Raw genomic sequence first — 15,209 nt, 5'->3', positions numbered from 1 at the left:
AAAAGAGGCTGAGTTGGCTTCAAAACCCTTTGGTTTAGGTAACCATATGGAACAAACCTTCGCATCCCAGTGCACCGAAGTAATACAGTAAAAACATAACTTGCATGTATATCTACAGTCCAAACCAGAGACGAAAACCAAACACAATTAATGTAAGTCTACACTAGGAAAAGTCCACGTAGACGAGTGTATACAAAATGTGGGGAGGGGGTCACGGGTGTTTCATTTGACCTCCCTTTTGAACAAAGGAATGATAGCAATGCTGTAATTTTAACTCAAAATATTATAAGTTTCTTTCTTCCGTTGCCATCCATTTAAATTATTTTTTCTATATTACTTTCATCCGTCTTCTCTTTTCTGCTTTTCATTCCTTTTTAGCCTTTTCTCTCACTCTTTCTTAATGTCTTTCTCCCTATTTACTCACTTGCTTCTTCATTATTTCTTTGTTTTCCTTTCTCACTCCCACAATTTTACCTCTCTTCTTCTATGTTTCCTTTATGTCACATCCTCGTGACCTCTAAGAAAATTTTCTGCGGGTCCCTTGTTCACGTTATGTTTCAAATGGAGTATGCATTTGCATTTCCCAAGGACATGTACACTTCTATCTGATCAATCTCTGTGTGGTTGTGGCTAGTGTAGTGTGCTGCGAGAGACGAAGTTCTCTGATCCGAGTCCCGGGTAAAGAATTAATAAATAAATAAATAGGGAAAATATACCTAATAAGAATGAAAGTAAATAGTCTACTGAGTTCTAAAAATTCAAAGACTTGGTACACTACTTTCATAATAGAAAACAAGGTTATGGTGAACATTAAACTTTAGGTTTTGACATTAATTGTTATTGCACAATGAGTATCGTCGTCCTTGAATCGTTTTACTGAAACAAGCAAGAAAGAAATAATGAAATTTATGTGGAAAGCACGAACAGACTAGGCCTGTTGAAATATTTTGTGCCCAGCACTTTCAGTGTTTACAAAATATTCAATTTGTGTAAGAGAAAGCTTCAAAATCACAAAGGTTTGAAGAAGCTTCCGCGCTCTCCCTTGCAATGTCTCTTCTCTTAAGGGCGAGTTCAGAAATATTAAATAACTGTTATTCTATTGATCTATTGTAATGACTCCCTGGGTCTCATCTCGACTTACATTCTACTCTCTCGTTAAGGGTCTTGATCTTGAAAGCTTAGTCTCGGTCTGATCTTAAGTCCAAAAAAATTATAACTTTAGAATTTTCTTACTAGCACAAGTGTATCATATGTGTAGATGGTGGTGCTTTATGTGCTGATATTCGTAGTATTTCGGTAAAAGTAAATAGGAATCGGGTTCGACATCCGGTCGATGCACATAGTGGTTTGGATCCCACTCCAGCCCAAGTCCCGATTACCCTTTCTATGCATAAACTGGACTTAAACACAAAACTAAACCTCAAATAGAAATTAGGGTTCGACTCCTGGATAAGACCATAATTTTCTATTCATCACTTGTTCTCATCGTTGCGATTATCCCTAAGAAGTAGAATTCCAATGCTAAAAACACTATTTCTTTTCAATGCATGAATGTGTGCTTATAAGTAAGGAAGTATATATTTTTTAGTTGATGGAAAAAGTAGAAAACTAAAAATGATTGACATGAACGGATAATGGAGCTATGGATAAACAGAAGTTTTGTCAATTTTTATAATAAACCTCTCATCTAGCATTAACCTAGAGGGGTTGAAGGTAAAAACACGAGAAAGTCTCAACCAGGATGGTCAAACCAGGGTATTTAGCACACGACCTCCCGAATACTAGTTCCCAATCCAAGCCACTCGTACATATAGGCACTACCTAACCTGTTCGGTGGGGTAACTTTGCCTTCAAACTAGTTTTGAATTGACACATTCGGTCAAGTACTCGTGTGTATAACACCAAGTAATTTGCTTGTAACAGGTTTATTGCAATTTGACATGCAGTACAGTGCATGATACTATTTGAAAAGAAAATACTTCTTGCTCCCTGAAATTATATTGTCCTTTTCACGGGTTGATTTTTTTTAAAAAGCGATTTAAATTATTGTTTTTTTATAGGCTTGCCCACACCCTCTGATTGGGAAAGGTGAACTAAAACTTCACTACATCCACGCTTACGAATTCAATGCACAAAAATTGGAATGTTTACGAAACACTGTTAGTCCAACATTAGAATGTTGGCAGTGTTACGAAAATCTACTATCCTATATTTGTTGTTGTTATCATATGCACTAATTTAGTACACTCTCTTGTTTCAATTTTGGTTTCTTAATACACCAAATCCATATTTTAAGTTAAACTGTTCACTCAAACATTATTTGAAAAAACCTGGGCCTCCCCGATGGCCCAGTGTTATCGTCGTCGCCTTGTAATCAAGGGGTCCCGGATTCGATACCCGGTGGAGGCACATAGTGGTTCGGATCCTACTTTAAACTGTAGGTCCAGTCCCGATTAACCTTACTATACATAAAGTGGACTTAAAACTCCAACTCAATCAATCAATCATTTTTTGAAAAAAAAATTACATAGAAAGCAGAAAACCTGTAGTATGGAATAGTCGCCTATCTTAGAACAAAAAAATTACAACGGAACTTATTGTGTCTGTTACATTTATATATACATATATATCCAAAGCTTTATTTCATGTTTCTCTTAACTATTAGTATTAGCAAAATTGTGATCCTCTATTTGCTAATTTTAATAAACTTTAGCCCAAAACTGCGACGAGATGCAGTAATGATCCGAATGAAGCTCTAAACACATTATTTACTGGAAACTTGTAAAATACAATAATTAAAATTAAAACTAGAATTAATGTACAGCAGATAAGAAAGTAAGGCCTTCCAAATGGCGTAGTCATAACGCTATCACAGTGTAATCAAGTAGTCTTGGGTTCGATTACTGGTGGATTCAATATTAATTGTAGGCCCGATTCCGATTAGCCTGTCAGTGCATAAAGTATACTTCAAGTTTGATAAGAGAGTAAGGTTCAGATAATATAATTATGATTAACGATTGATTTGGTTCAATAATAACAAGACAAAAGTTGAGCGTCTGGTTAGGAGGCAGGGACTTCGCGAATAGGCGGTCGTCCGTCAACACTGTTGCCACAAACTTAGTAGTAACCATCGAGAAGAAGAGCGAACGAGGTCCTGTTCATGGCTCGGAGGTGAGTGCTTCTCACAGTTAGACAAGCTGTCTCATTGAGCAACCGAACAGAGCTGAATTATTAGCATATACAACGATACTAACGGGCACACTACCGCAGTGTAAACACAGGTCTCTGGGTTCGATTCCCACTGGCGGTACGGCAACACATTTATTTATATTTTTTTCTTATTTAACGCAGCATTTCTGTCCCTTTAATATAATTACGACGATGAGGATGAATGGTGAGAATAAACTGACGAAGGGATACTTGCACCCATGCTCAGGTCAGGACTTATACCAGGAACATTGGATAGCAAGATCGTGATTCGACTATTCAACGCGTTTGGCCTCCGACCGGATTATGTCAGTGTTATGGGTTCCACCAGAAAACGTGGATCTTGTCATCATCACTCTGTGTGGACATATGGAAGGAATGAAACCACTTTTTGCGAGAAATAAACTTTGCGGAAGAAAATTGACAATTGTTTGCAAGAAATCTCCCTTGGAGCATCAAAATACAACTCGATTGATTGACTTGATTTATGAATATGATTGTTTGGACGGCATGAAGCTACTTGCTCCAACACAAAAAATCCCCTCTTCATCGAATATTCATGTTACTTTGTGTGGGTGCATGCCTCAATGTCAGTGTCACATGAGGGTATTTCTTTACTGAATTTCCACTTTTTCCACAATTTTCTTCCACTTTTGGCCAATCGTAACGATGGGGATAAGATTGTTTTTAAGCCCACTTTATGAGGATGAGTGATGAAACTGATGAAGGGACACTCACAAAGAACACCCATGCCAAGGTCGGGACGAGAACCCTGGAACTTTGGTGGCGATATCGAAGGTAGACCACTCAACTCTACCACTTTTGGCTAATCTCGAAAATGAAAATGAATTGTGGTAGATGTTAACAGACGAGAGGATGCTCCCAAACATATATGGACAGCACACAACATATGTCCCACGGACGATTATACTGATTGTCGGTCCAGATGCCATAGCCTCGTTAGTCTGTAAAATGCAGTCCAGGGTGTACAACGTGGAACAGAGGTTGGCATTTGGGTGTCTGCAGAAAGTCTCACCCCTTACACTACAAAATGCAATTCTAATACGATATTGAGATAAGTACTGCAGTACATGTTCAGTAAAGTTCTTCCATAAAAATATGATTTCTGAAGGATTTTCATTCATTCTGCCTTTCCGTTCAATCTTAATACACTGTCATTTGCGCCTCTTCGATAGTGTTGTAGCAACGCTATAATCTTGTAATCAAGAGGACTTAGGTTCGATGCCCAATGGAGGCAGGGTGGGTCAGATCCTAGTTTAAACTATAGGTCCTTAAAACACACGAACCCTGTAACCCTGTACATAATTGTAATATATTTGTGAATTTGGACAAGCAAGACCAATAAAATAACGATTGTCACTTTAAAACTTGCAAGTAAATTTCTACATAAATGTCTCTTATCGTTGAAATCTGAATCTTATATTCAAGTAGAATTGAAGTTTTTGTAAAACTTTGATCAATGAAATATTTACCATCTCAGATGTCAAATGTTTATCGACAGAAACGTTAGCATCTTCTATTTCCTGTGAGAGATGACAGCAAAAAAATCTTCAGCCGTCAGCAATCGCTATGTGATTAGCCTTTGAAACCACGAAGCGGTTCTACCGTAAAATAATACATGAGGAGAGGCTCCAGTAACATTAAAATGCATTCCAATGATGCAAACTTTTTTAAAAATAATAATAATCCGAGGAGTCCAAGCCGGTTTTTTTTTCTTCTTTCGTAACGGGCCGTTGATGCTAATTTACAGTTGCCGCATCCAATGCACTTACCTTCGCTGATGAAGTAAAGAGCTCTGGACCGACGACAATCCCAGTTGCATGCAGCAAAGGCACTAAAGATCAGCAACGCACAACACAACACGGCTTCTCTCACCGTCCACTTCCACTTCCAACGAGTGACCCACGGATGCTACAGCGCGACTGGCGAACCTTTCGCCTGGTTGGGGAAGGTATCAACTCGCGACCTTGGGTTCGTTCACATTGGCACGGCGATCAGCTCTTCAACGGTGATTCTGCGTGGGGGATATCTCACGCACCTACCTGCTGGCATTACCCAACTGACTCTCGCGGGTTTCACCTGCCCGTTCGAGGAACGCCTACCCCCTCCCCGGCCCTCCGTCGTCAGAGAGGAATTAGGCAGAGTAGGGGAAGAAATCGGACGTTCCTTACCATTGAACCGGTTCATTGAACGGCTCTCGGCGAACCGAACCATCACGGAACGGAAATTCCAGTCTGCTTACACACACACCGCGGATGGCACTTTGTGCAGCAGTGTCCCAAGAAAAAAAAATATTTACTTGCTTATACATTCTTTGTTTGATTTAATTTACGTTATTTAGCGTCGCTTTTCTGCCACTTTTAGCTGATCGCGACGATGATGATAAGTGATGATATGATGAAATTAATTAAGGGACACTCGCAAAGAACACCAATGCCCAGGCCGAGATTCGATCCCGGGACCACTGGAGTCCTAGTACGCTATGCTAACCATCCTGCCACGGAGGTCGGCTGGACGGATTCTCCGAAAACCTTGGACACTGGCAAAGTGTAGCTACTCTTCAACCCTTTTGATGAATATAAATTCTGAGTGGGCAGGCGAGTGGATAATAGATATTAGGGTGTCCTTTATTTTTCGACTTTGAAATTTTGAACGCATGCCCACTAATTTGCTCTAAAACATTCTGGAGTTGATTTTTTCGTAATCGAAGAATTCTAAAAAATTACCAACTTGACCTTGAAAATGAGACAGCGAGCAGAGAAAAAAATATCCGTAAACACTAATGTAATAATTTTAAGTGTTGATATGTGTATCAAATTTAACAAAACATGATTTCTTATATATACTACATTTTATACAATTTATACAATTTTGCATTGTTATTTGAATAATGTCTAATAATTTCGAGTTAAGCGTAGCATTCAAATTTGAAGATCAAGTCGACCCGAATTAACACCATCCAATTGCAATGCAGTTTCACATCTGAGCAAGTGTAGCCACTTGATATACGCGCTCTTGGGCACTCCAGCTAATCGGCTTCTTAGTAAAAAGTGATGGAGAACCATTTCACAGGATAAACATTTAAAATTCAATTACTACACAAAACATGAGGCAGCATGATTGTTTTCTGCATGTAACATTTATTCATAAAATTGTTTAATAATATCAATAGAAAGAATAACAAGAAATTATTAGTAACAGAATATAGTTGAATGATAAAAGAAAAAGTATGAAACACTGAAGATGATGCTTCAATCGCCGGTGCCTCGTTACCCAGAGTCGTTACACCACGAGAAAGACAAGATGGCTTTCAAATGCTCGTCAAATGCATCAACCTTACAACATACACAGTGTAATATGTTCCAATGATGCAACTGCGAACTTCACTTGAATGACTTTGGATTCATTGATTTGGTGTTTTAAGTCCACTTGATGCACAAAAGGATAATCGGGACTGGACCTAAAGTTTAAAGTGGAATCAGAACCACTATGTGCCCCTTGATTACAAGGCGACAACGCTACCACTGCGCCAGCAGAGAGGCCTTTTTGAATGACTTGTTGGGACCACGTTACACCCGGTAACTCTTCTCCTAAGTAACAACTACTATGAGAATGAGCGACAAGTTGATATGTGATATATATTTTTATTATTTGTGTCCTTTCTCACCTCTGTAATCGCTACGATGAAAATGAAAAATGAAATACATAAGTAAGCAACACATTGAAACATCCTTGTCTTACTCAGAATTCACAAAACACCACCATTCCTTCGAACCTGGTCAGGAACGACGGAACATCTGTAATACTCAGTCAAAATAAAGCCTGTTCATAAACGATAAAAATTTTAACACATTTTTTAAAAATATGATTTCGCATTTACCGATTAAACAACACTTTATATCACTCAATGGCATGCTCATAAATTTTCGCAAGCAGGCAATTTTTAATTTTTCGATCTTTTTCTTCCTGTACTCGAGATAAATTGTAGTATTCGCAAAAGGTCACAAACTGCTGTTTTTTGTTGCTTTTTTTAAGTCTCACTCAATCAATTAAGGAGCATATCATAAATAATAATTTTATATTGATCACGTGTAAAGATTTTAAACAGTGATTATCCAACATGCATATCATGTCTACAATGTTTGCTAATAAAAGAATAAATATAAAAAAAAAAAACTCTCTGCTCTAATATTGCATTTTTAGACTTAGGTACTTTTTCCCGAACAACTTAGAATTGTGACTTTGAGACGGGAATCTGGAAGGAAGATGAAAGCCCTGAACTTTTTTGCGGAAATAAACTAAATTTCGCTTTACTGTTACAGAATGATCTTTCAGTCTCGATGTCATTGGGACCGAAAGTTGGTGTGCGATTAAGGGCATCATATATCGTCATAGGTGTTCGTTCGACGTAAGAATTGTGTACCTTTCCATTTCTAGCAGATGTTCTAAAGAGGCGTGCTTGCTACATTTGCACTCAGGTCTCAATGCTGGTATGTTACCGATTCTTATTTTACATTGCACGTGTTTGCCTTGAATTAGTGTGGACGCTTCTCGGGAGATTTCAACCCACTTGCTGAGCATCATTTACCAACTTGGCATCCTCTGTTATTTCTCGCACTTCGATTCAGGAGGTAACCGATCTTGTAATCGTAGGGATCGAAAGTTGTTTATGTTTGTTTAAAGAATACGGGTGCATTCAGTACACCTATACACATGAGAGATCATTAACAATCTAAAATCTAAAATGTGTCTGTCGTGTCTGGAAAGTTAAAATATGATAATTTTACAATTAAGTAAAAACTGCAAGACGAACATGATTGAAGAGACCATTCAAGGATGCTTTTACAGTTTCTGCTCATAATCAATATAGCATCGATAGCCTTCAAATAGGTATGATATTGAGATCGAAACTAGTCAAGGACTTTGCTAATTTTCAAAGCACAAGCGAGAAGGAACCCACCCAACAATTATAATAAATCCGAAGTAGAACGAAATGTTCGACACCACACGAGCATTTCGATTACTAATTAATTTATGAGAAAAAAAAACTTTCAGAAGCTACAAGGCGGCTCCATGGTTGAGCGCTTTAGGAGCTCCAATTTCAACCTCGCTACCGATAGCACGCGGGTTCGAGTCCCGACCTGGATATGAGTGTTCTTTGTGCGTGTCCTTTCATCAATTTCATCTAATAATCATAATCATCGTCGGAATTAGCAAGAAAACGTCACCGAGGATTGCACTTCATTAGTTCTTTCGAGATAAAATGTATGTATACTCTGTCCCAGCTATCTCTGGAGTAAGCGAACGAAAAGAAGTATCTGCGCAAGTAGTGACGGGAGACGGCGCCACCAATGAACACATGAGAGGAACGGGATTGCGTGGAGGGAGGGGGGTAGCGACTGCAGCTACCAGCCTTCTCAGCAGCGTGTACTGCTTTGCCCCCCTTCTATGCCGCTATGCGCGGAATTGGTCTGGAGATAGCTGGGACATGGTATAGTGTAAAATTTCTTCATATAATTGTCAAGGTTTCTAATACATGAATTTGCAAAAATCCTTCCAAATAGTCATATGTCACGTGATGCTAGTATTGCCATAAGTATTAATGGACATATGTTCATATAATACGAGAAGTAATGAAAAAGGAAAGGAGATAAAAATATAGAAATTGAAATTTATATTGTGATTGCAACAATAATGAAAAATATGTAATGTCATAACTTTGTAGTAAACTTTTTCCAACAAATCTTTACGATATCACGTATGCCTTCTAAGGCTTCATTGTGACTGAATTATTTGTAAATGGTTTACAGTAAAATATATTTATAAGACGGACAGTAGATTCAAATCCCGTTGAGGTTCGTCCTGTTTTCCTTTATCAAGATATTGCCTCGGTTGTTCCGGGATAATACCGAGACGAATCATTAAAACAAATAAAAGTCATCGTATATATATTTTTATTTTTCTAGACCCTAAATTTAATAGTTTCCATCCTTCCAATTGCTCCACCAAAGTGAATCTTAGCAGTAGAAATGCGGGCTGTTAAGCAACTCATAACAACAACAGTAACAGTGCAATTCTGGCGGAAGTCAAGTGTGAGGTCACGTTGTCCTAATAGCAAACACATCTTCGGTTGAGTAACAATAGTAGAGAATTGTTGATAAACTTTCCTACAGCTAAGGAGAAATGGAAAACATATTGCATATTCAAATTTGTTTCCCACGACCACGCAAGAAAGGTAAAAGTGCTTTCCGCGCTAAGCATTGCAGCATGAAGACACTTCAGAGAATGCGGATATATTGGTTATTCCTTATATTTACCCCTTTCGTTCAGATAATTCGACATATTAATTTTATCTAAGGTTGAATTGGTATTAAAGCAAACTGAAGTAGATAACTACAGTTGAAACTCGGGGCAGATAGTCTATTAATATTTTGCAAGTAATCTAGAAATTAAGGCTAGCATATATTTGTGGGGTTCGATTTGTAATGCAACAGCGTGACTTGATATGGACGTTCAGTCACTTCCATGTTGGAATGTTGGAAGACAGAAGGAAATTTCCACAGTTTCACTTTTCCTTCAGTAGGGGCTACAGCGAACTTTTGAACTGACTTACCAAAATTATCATGATTTACACACACACACACACACACAGAGAGAGAGAGAGAGAGAGAGAGAGAGAGAGTAATTGCCTTAACATAGGAATACCTGAATGTGGATTTTAGAGAACAGAAACCAGAGAGAGACACCAATCATTTTCTGCTTAACTAGTGAACCTTTGTATGGTTTTGAGACAACAATCCTGTTTGTAATTTCTTCCGCCTCGGTGGTCACAGTGTTGCGTGTTCGAATCCTGGCTCGTGGAAGGCTGTTTGTGTCCTTCAACATTTTCTTTTCTATTCATCATTCATCCTTATCGTCCTGAATAACCTAAGGTGGCTGATAAGCGACGAAAATACAAAATACTGACTGTAATTATATGCAGGATAATCATCTGTTGCGGCTTATTTTTTAAATTATCCTCCTCAACTATATATATTCCTAGATTATTGCTCCAGTCTTACGGTTTCAACTTTTAGAGCTATTTAGTTAGGCATTCTTTGACTTTGCTATGCATCACGCCTAAATCCTTGTTGACTAGAGCAGTGTTCCGCAACCGGTGTGCCGTCACAAGGTGAAAGGTGTGACGCGAACTTTTACCTACTATTGTAATATTGTGAGAAATTAATTGTCGATTTTAAGTAAGAAGGTGCTTGTTTATTCTTGTAGATAACTGTTATATTTTCATAGAAATTAAATGTAATTTATTTACTCAATATTGTTATAGTTTGCTCATCTTATATGTATTCTCGCCTGTAATATTGGGCCGGTTTGATGGGTTACAGGCGAAAAAATTTGTGTTCACCGCAAAGAAAGCCGCGTAAGACTTTTAGCAAGCCTTTTAGCGGCCCGCACCAATCATAAAATAGAGCTATACAAGCGAGTTCTTTGTTTGTAACACTGAATCTTTTGTGTAAGGCTGGCTGTTTTGTGCCTGTTTGTCGGCGCTTCTTAAGCTTTATTTATCTTTTCCTTCGCCGAAGGACCCACAAATTGTCAGAAAACAATTACAGTATTTCAGTTCAGTTCTATCACAGCTGTGTTCGGCAGTAGTGCGAATATTGGATTGCTACACCAGTCTTACTATTTTCTATTTTCTTTTTTCGATATGGATAAGTTCCTTGTACGGAGTGGTTCGTCCTCGAGTGCAAGTAGTGAAACCATCGAGCCCGAAAAAAAGAAACAGAAAGTAGTTCACTGGCAATATAGTGATAACTATTTATCTTACGTTTTTTTTTGGTGTGGTGACAAAACTCAGTAATGCTGCTATGGTTCCCAGTAAATTAAAACGACATTTGACAACAAAACATTCCTCTCTGTTAAGTAAAGATGTGAATTATTTTCGTCGGTTGTTGGAACAAAATAAAAAAACAAGTGACGCCCATGACTACGTCGGTACGTGTTTCGCAAAAAGTACAGGAAGGTAGCCGAACTTATCGTAAAGGCCAAAAAACACAAACAATAGCAGAAACGTTGTTAATACCCACGTGTAAAGAAATGGTAAAAATAGTCCTGGGATCAAAAGCTGCTACTGAAATTTCAAAAATTCCTCTCTCTGCTGACACAATCAGCCGCCGAGTTAGTGACATGTCCAGTGACATCGAAGATATTATGAAGGAGAAAATAAAGAGCAGTCGAAAGTCTCACTTCAGATCGACGAGTCCACCGATATTGGCGGTCACGCACAACTACTTTCCTACATAAGGTATGTTGATGGGGATGTAATTGCAAGTAATTTCTTTTTTGCAAAGAACTACCCCAGCGAGCAACCGGTGAAGAAATATTTCGTACGACTAATGAACATGTGGTCCGTAATGAATTAACATGGGAGGACTGCGTTAGTGTTTGTACAGACAGAGCCGCTTCTATGACAGGCCGAGTGAAAGGATTCGTGGGTAAAGTACGCGAAGTAAATCCTAATTTACGAACGACCATTGTCTCATTCACCGCGAAGCCATTGTTGCTAAGTCTTTGCCATCTCTTCTGAAAATTGTGATGGACGAAGTAGTAAAAGTCGTGAACTTAATCAAATCGCGGCCCCTAAATATGCGTCTTTTTAACGTTTTGTGTCAAGAAATGGGATCAGAGCACACTACACATCTGCTACATACGTACGATGGTTATCTCGAGGTAAAGTGTTAACGCGAATGTTTGAACTTAAAGAGGAGGTACTTTCATTTTTGACTATTGAGGGGCATGAGTATGCGGATTTATTTGCAGATGATGAATGGGTATCTAAGTTGGCATATCTTTCCGATATTTTCGTACACTTGAATGAACTAAACAGAAAAATGCAACGTAGAAACGAAAATATTTTGACTAGTATGGATAAGATTCAAGGATTTATTAATAAGTTGAACTTGTGGATACAGACAATTGAAAATGGATCGTGTGAGATGTTCCAAACTGTATGGCCCCTTGCTGACTATAACAAGGTGTTGATGGACTTAATTAAAGAACATTTAGTACTCTTGCAGCAGACTTTCAAAAACTATTTTGGAGAGAGCGTTGAAGAATTTGACTGGGTTCGTGATCCATTCAGTATGGATTCGAAATATATTTCGAAAAATTTACGCTTTCAAAAGGAACTGGCAGATTTAAAAGCAGACAGAACATTGAAATTAAAATTTTTCGAAGTGCCTTTGGATATATTTTGGTTGTCAATAAGCAGTGAATACCCGGCTATCTCTGAGATGGCAGTTAATTTGTTATTACCATTTTCAACTACTTATTTGTGTGAACTGGGCTTCTCGACTTTGACTGCAATTAAAACATCAAAGAGAGAGAGACTCAAATCCATCGATGAAGAAATGAGGCTTGCTTTGTCAACGATTCCGCCACGTATCAGCCGGTTGTGTGCAGCTAAGCAGGCTCAAGTATCACATTGAAGGTATGAGTAGAGTTATTTACTTTAAAATTCGTATTAGAAATGTGTATTTTCTACAGTGAATTAAAGTTAATACATTTTTAATAAATGCATAATTCTATTCATGTTTTATAATAATAATAACAACAACGATAATAATAATAATTGATTACATAACGACGTAATATATCGTAATTATATTAAGATTCATATGATTTTGAGGAGACAGACATTTTGGTGCGCCGTGTTGAGTCTAGGCCCGTCTGGGGTGTGCCGTGAGTAAAAAATGGTTGCGGAACACTGGACTAGAGAACACTACAAAAACAGCAACACATCAGGCTTAGTAATTTCATTTCTGTGTATTGATGAGAGTCTACAAGATGAGAATTCCTCCAGTTAATTATCTGTTATATAGTTTAGCGTTTCTACTTCAATACACTTTCCCACATGACTCCGAACTCTACGATTGTTCCAGCTAAGCACTAAGATGAACAATGTTGGCAACGGACAAGAAGGAAGGCCGTGAGAAGGTCCTGTCCTTGGCACTACAATCTCAACATGTTAAGCATTTCCTTTGATGAACACAGGAGAAAACAGCGAGAATTTTTCGCTGTGTCACATACCTGTCATTCATGCATCTCAGTACAATATAATGCTGGGAGCCCAGTGTGGGTTATCGGCCGCTAATCGACAGGCGCCACTGAGAAAAATAGAGCAAATTCTTGCACTATATTGTATAAGACTATACAATGAGACATGTCTAAATAAATTTGAACTTGTCTTGTAAATTTAAATATATCAGTTCTGGAGTGCCTACAGTAAAGAAGGTTGATGTCAAAATGTTCTCCTTAATTAAATTTGAAGGAAAGGGAACAGCCAATTCAATATCTACAGCTCATTTCTTCCCCAGCAAGAAAACTATGCCTTGGTATATAAAAAGATTCGTTGTACTACCCAACTCAATAATATTCAGAGCATCAGAAAACGACATTTTAGTTATTAATAATAATAATAACAACCCGTGGCTCTACAGACCGTGAGGGTCAGGGCCTGCCGGTCTCACACCCACCTGACTAGGTGGGAGATCATTCAACCAGTTACGGGGTGACGTGTGGTCAGCACGACGTTGTTGTAGGTTTCCGTGACCGGGTTACGCTACTCATTCGTAGGACCCAAATTTCCTCACGATGGTGGGTGGCCACCGGTCCCATACACAGGCCTAAATCTCAGGAGGAAAGTTGTTACTCTTCCCCGAGGAGTCTCGAACCTGCGAGCGTCCCGTAGCCGGAACCCAAAGCCTGGTGCTCTAGACCATTTCAGTTATTAGTCGCTGTATTATTTATTACATGTCATCGAGTCTATATACGCATACATACAAAACATAACAATGTCCTTGAGTTATTCACAGCTTTTTTGAAGAAAGAGCTTGTCTAAGCAAATGTAATTTAAGAGAATACAGGAATTCGCGATTATGTTAAGTATAGTACTTAGCTGAAATAAATGCTTCTGCCTTTTCTCTTAGTACGTAGAGGACATGTCGATACATAAGAATCGGTTTTAATAGAACCTTCAAGCTTCACCGCTTAGATCGCCCTGCATAACAAAATATATTGGTTCCTGATGAAAGTCAAATTGACAGAATTGATTGTCAATTCTAATAATGGATTCTGAGATATTTCAAGGTGTAAATACAGGTTACAATTTTAATATTACAGGTACATAAAGACTCCATCGTCTTGATACATACCGAAAGTTATATTTTAATATGCAATCACATCGTTATTACAAATAGGAGATGTTCCATATGGTGTTGAAGCCACCATAAGAAGTGTTATATACACTTGTGTAATTACACTTCAAATTGTAACATTTGCTACAGACATAAATGGAAATTATTGAGACGAGACGATTTCGAGAATCTGCGAGACAGGAACTACACGAGAACAGGAGAAAGGTTTTAAATACAGTACCTTGTCCTTTGTGAGAGCAGCTTTGCGATAGAAATTATCTGGTCTGGCAGCCTCAGCCTGGCCTGAGTCTGTGAAGCCTCAAACAGATGAGTCTTCACGGGGTGGCGTGCCGAACGCCGCTTGGGATTCTTCCGTATCCTGAGGGAAAAGAGAGACATTTTAAATATTCACATAGCCAACATAACATTGTTAATTATATAGGGTCCGGCAATATATATGTACCATTTTAATATATTTCCTACAGTAACACAATGCAGCTAATGTAAAGCAAGATAGTGGTAATTGATAGATAACATAATGCCATTTGTCAAACAATAACACAACACTGTTCACTTCGTCTTCTTTTTTGAAAATCACATCAGGCAAATAACCACCATTCCGTGTTGTAAACCAGGGTGCAAAATCACTGCAGATTGGTGGGGGGGGGGGAAGCTAGCAGACACGCCCCCACATATACATATAATTTCATTAAATATGTCAATTGTTAAATAATCAAATTATATTATAAAATATACACTATATTATATTGACTGTCCTTCATTTAAAAT

General features: G+C 38.2%; 1 protein-coding gene across 4 annotated transcripts in view; it reads right to left on the bottom strand.

Moving 5' to 3' along the window:
* The window catches only part of LOC145984143 (solute carrier family 41 member 1-like), a 251,261-nt gene that overhangs the window by 109,271 nt on the left and 126,781 nt on the right, over window positions 1-15,209 (bottom strand). For 3 of the 4 annotated variants that reach the window (XM_083117593.1, XM_083117594.1, XM_083117595.1), the window contains exon 2: window positions 14,662-14,799. The gene's annotated coding sequence lies outside the window, so the exon portion shown is untranslated. Of the gene's footprint in view, window positions 1-5,000; window positions 5,223-14,661; window positions 14,800-15,209 lie in introns of those variants that run through there. The other variant, XM_083117596.1, reaches the window with a different exon arrangement.

This window comes from Lepisma saccharinum, chromosome 2, assembly GCF_977018435.1.
Source record: "Lepisma saccharinum chromosome 2, izLepSacc3.1, whole genome shotgun sequence".
Lineage (NCBI taxonomy): Eukaryota > Metazoa > Arthropoda > Insecta > Zygentoma > Lepismatidae > Lepisma > Lepisma saccharinum.
This window is presented reverse-complemented; position numbering and strand designations above follow the sequence as displayed.